We start from the raw sequence: 5,000 nt of genomic DNA, 5'->3' as shown, positions 1-5,000 counted from the left end.
CACACATGAATTCACACACTCTCTCTCACACACATACACATACACATACACATACACATACACATACACATACACATACACATACACATACACATACACAAACACGCACACGCACACGCACACACACACACACACAAACACACACACACAAACACACACACACACACACACACACACACACACACACACACACACACACAAACTATAAACTACTCACACAGATATAATATGGTGTCTGGCCACCATACTCTACTGTAAGAAGCTTTGGATTGAAATGTATGCTAAACAAGTGAACGCATACATACAGTAGTGCGTATAGTACATTCCAAATCGGGGCCTCACATCAGGGTCAGTGACCTTGTCAGGCTTTCGGTCTTTCAGATCAAGGTCACATTTAAATGCCTTACTTTCGTTTATGTAGGCCTTTGTCTCTGCTTGAGAGAGCCTGCCTGCCTGCCTGCCTGCCTGCCTGCCTGCCTGCCTGCTGTGGTCGAGTGACTCTTGTGTAACTCTGAGGCGAGCCGAGGCGATCTCTGCCCTGCTCGACGTGGTTGACCTCCCTTAGGTAACGCGGATTGTACAAATCTGGGAAAACGGTGCCTGTGTCAGCTTGGCCGCGGAGTCAGACCACACAGCTGCTGAAGCACTTCGGTTCGAAATTGGCTTTTATGCCTCATCACGCGACGCAGAGCCAGGCTCGGAGAGCGGCTGCTCGGGTCTGCTGCTGCTGGCAGCGGCTGCTCGGCCTTGGGAGAGAGACTGATTATTATGGGATTGTGAGGAGCCAGCTGAGTCTAGGGAGAGCGTCTCTTGGAAAGCGCTTATCCGCGCGAGACAAAACACTCGGCTCCAGCCGAAACTGCCAGTGTGGCATAACTGCTGTCCACATGCACACGCACACACACACACACACACACACACGCACACACAGGCACTCCAAACAACAGGGTGCCTGCTCTAAAGAGATTTTTCCATTGCAGAAAGAACACCCACCACATATACTGACACACACTTCCATCACAGGATGTCCTAGCTTCCCCCCCCTCCCCCACACACACACACACATCATATTTCACTTATCACATGGTGCCATGTAACCACTCACACAGACCCGTACACACACTTTACCTGTCAATTAAATCAGATCTCTCTTCTCCACTGTCAGCACTCTCCTACCTCCAGCCTACAGTCTTCAATCCCACAATCCTCCCCAATCTCAGAAGATCCTCAGCTAGCCACCCAGACACACCACAGAACCATCACTCTTCCCTGTGTAGTCACAGCTGTTATTACCATGAGATGAGGAGCCGGCATGCTCTCCACCGTAATCCGCTAAATGTAGCGGCGAGACCAGGCCACCATAACTGGTCACTGTCTAGCTGGAGGAGCTGGCAGCTGTCATTACCAAGACGAGACGCAGTCTGAAGTGGCACACCACTTACCTGGCCCAGCTGCAGTAATGAAGCATTAAAACTTAAGCTAAAGCTAACACCAAAGGCGACACTGAAGCTAACGCTACAGCTAAGTAGGTAAATCTGAAGCTAACCAACGCTGCAGATAATGCTGCAGCTAATACTGCAGCTGAAGCTGAACTTGAAGCTAACACCAATGATACACATAGACCTGCTGCTGAAGCTAATAATGACGCTAAAGCAGATGCTGCTGAAGCTAACAATGACGGTAAAGCTGAACTTGAAGCTAACACCAATGCTACAGATAGGCCTACTACTGCAGCTAACAATGACACTGCTGAACTTCAAGCTAACACCAACTCTACAGATATTGTTGAAGCTAGCTAACAATGATACTAAATCTGAACTTCAAGCTAACACATTACATTTAGCAGACACTTTTTTCCCAAAGTGACTTATGTCAACTATATTATTATGACATTGTCCCCAGAGTCCAACTTGGGGTTATAGGCTAAGTGCCTTGATCCCTACACTGCCACTGATGCTAAAAATGGCGCTAGAGCTGAACTTGAAGCTAACACCAATGCTACAGATATTGCTGACACTAACAATGACACAAACTAAAAGCAAACCTGAAGCTGACACCAATTCTAAACCCAAATCTGAAGCTGGTTGGCTCGGCTTTTGTCTGTCTGCTCCTCAGCTCAGGCTACGTCCCCTTCTCCATAGTTCACACAAACAAGCAGGAGACCAAAGCCAAAGACCAAGAGCCTGGCGGTTTCCCCACGACCCACTCTAGCCAGGAGATAAATTGCCTGCCGTGCACACACACACACGCACGCTTTCACGCACACACAAACACACACACCAGAGTGGTTTTATGACACACACAGAGGGTCTTAGACAGGCTCATAAAGTAATCAAGTGTGTGTACTAAAGTTTCTACGACACTGGCCTCTTTAATCCTCAAACCAGTATGAGGTAATGGGTACTGAACCGCAGTCCATCTACTCGTATGTTATTAATATATAGATATATATTTCCACATATGGATCATGTTATAAACATATGTTAATAACAATTATGGCCATCTTTATTAATATCAAATAATAGACAGGAGAACAGATGTTATTTTTTTCATATTTCACATTTTATTTTTCAGTTGCTGTTTGCATGATTATCACCACACCAAGGGCCATCAGCAACACACACCCTCCTTCAGACACACACTACACCAAACAACCGTGTGAGTGTGTGTTAAGGAGGGCAAGACATAGCAGGACAAACAAGAGTCCCTAATATAGTGTTATATAAATGTACAAATCTACACAGAGTTACCCTGATCAAGACATGACACCCAGAGGTACTTACACACTCATACACACACACACACACACACACACACACGTTCAGTTCACACACACACACACACACACACAGAGCTTGTCTGAGAAGTTTGTTTTGTGGACGGAGTACATGCGAGTCTCATGGCTGATGTCCAGGTGTCTGGGATGTAGATGCGCTTCTGAATAATGAGAAGCAAATATGGGGGTGGGCGGGGGGAGAGGCCCCACCCAGAGGAGTAGACTAGAACTCTGGCTCGGTCCCTGGGAGCCACTCAGACACTGAGAGAAAACTTAAATAAAATCAAAGCTAAAACTCCATGAGAAAAAAACATTCACACACTGTAAATCAACCACGTAAAACACGTACTGTATCATACTGCATCTATGCACTTTTTTTGTTCTTTCAAAATGAAATAAATATTCACACAGTACCTTTGACCTCTTTCAAAAGAGAAGCCTTTTTTTGATGCTGTCTTTTACTTTTAGTGTTGTGTTTGGGGGGTTGAGGAGGACGTGTTTACTGTTGTATGTTTCTGAACTGTGATGTTTGGGTTTGGGTTAAACACGATAACACCAGAGAGTCCCTGTGAAGGAGATCTTGTCAAACACTTCAGCTATCAGAGTTCCTTGACCATTATGACTCAGCTGTTCCAGAGGCTATTTCCTGCACAAATTCATGGTGTGTGACTTTCACGGCAACCTTCTCTAAGTTTCACTGCAACTTTTAGAAGGTTTTCCGGCCAAAACCCTTTTTTTTTTTTTATTATATCGAGTTCCATTTCAGAATCCCGAATGGTTCCAAAAGAACTCTCTCCTAGTTCTAAGCCCCAGAGGAAGACCAAAGTGGTTCCACAAGCAGACTCATATCCCACAGCCAGATGATGTCAGCCACTAAGTACTTTGTCTCACCACTAGTGCAGATCGGAGATAAAAGGAAGACTGTGTTTTTGTAGAGTGCTAATGAATTGGCTGATCAGAGCTGATAAAGACAAACAGAGCGAGAAGGGTGTTTGTGTGTGTGTGTGTGTGTGTGTGTGTGTGTGTGTGTGTGTGTGTGTGTGTGTGTGTGTGTGTGTGTGTGTGTGTGTGTGTGTGTGTGTGTGTGTGTGTGTGTGTGTGTGTGTGTGTGTGTGTGTGTGTGTGTGTGTGTGTGTGTTGTGTGTTTGGGGGCAGGGGGTCATAACGATGAGTCAAGCAAGGGTTGTTTTGGAAGCAGCCCAGGAGGTTGCCTGGAGGGTGGTTAGGGTCATCATCAGAAACAGCTGCAGCAATCCAAACACACACACACACACACACACACACAGGGAGAGGGGAGGATGCGGCTTTGTGACCTCAAGTTTCAAAAGGAAACTTGACAAGAGGATGAAATCACCCCCTGCCTTGGCAAGCCAAGAGGTCTGGAAATACTGCTCTCTTACACTCACACACACACACACACACAGCACACACACACACATACATGAAATCATCGCTCATGCTTTGGCCAGTGAGGGGCCTTGTCTGGAGGGAAGTTATAAACACAGCTCTTCTGGACATCGGTCAGGACTGCTAGGAGCCTGGGCTAAGTTGCTTAGATCATGAGAATCAGCTATCTTTGACACACACACACACACACACGCACACACACAGACAGAGGCAGACATACAGGACATTAAAAGATAAATACAAAACAAAACATTAAAATTTGTTTGGAGGGTGAAAATAAGAGAGAAAAATGGGTGTTGTTTCTTTCAGAGGTCCATTTAAAACACACAATCCTTTCCCCAGCAAACTGATTGACGGGAGCCTGATTTGGATTTCGTATTGAGTCTTATGCGTATTCAGTGTGTACGATCCACTGATCCAGAGTCAGTTTGGTGAGGTCACACCTGAGAGAGAAGGGGGAGGCGAGGAGTTTGGGAGGACAGAGGTTGCAGCTGGATCAGTAAGTCTATCATGTCCATTTTCCATGTTCCTATTTCCAAGTCCTCTGGCAAAGGCCGGCAGAGATCACATGGTTTTGTCTCTCAAATGTCCTCAGGAACCTTTTACACCTAAGAACCATTTACAGCCAGTCCTCACAGTTCCCCTTAGAAAAGTTCTCTCTGGATGACACACACACAGAAAGTCTTGAAAACTTTTGCAAAGGTTTTTTTTTTTTCAGAGAGGAGGCTCAGGTCTTTCACACCACCTTCATTCCTCCCTCTCTTTTTTCCATCCCTCCCTCCATCTCTCTCTCTCTCTCTCTCTCTCTCTCTTTGTC

The 5,000-nt window shown here is 45.9% G+C and overlaps 1 protein-coding gene across 1 annotated transcript in view; it reads right to left on the bottom strand.

The window, feature by feature from the left end:
- Nucleotides 1-2,540: 2,540 nt before the first annotated feature.
- rhoub (ras homolog family member Ub) overlaps nt 2,541-5,000 on the bottom strand; it is an 8,913-nt gene continuing 6,453 nt past the window's right edge. The window contains exon 3 of the mRNA XM_062552131.1: nt 2,541-5,000. This exon is cut by the window's right edge and continues 458 nt beyond it. The gene's annotated coding sequence lies outside the window, so the exon portion shown is untranslated.

This window comes from Sardina pilchardus, chromosome 13, assembly GCF_963854185.1.
Source record: "Sardina pilchardus chromosome 13, fSarPil1.1, whole genome shotgun sequence".
NCBI classification, from domain to species: domain Eukaryota; kingdom Metazoa; phylum Chordata; class Actinopteri; order Clupeiformes; family Clupeidae; genus Sardina; species Sardina pilchardus.
This window is presented reverse-complemented; position numbering and strand designations above follow the sequence as displayed.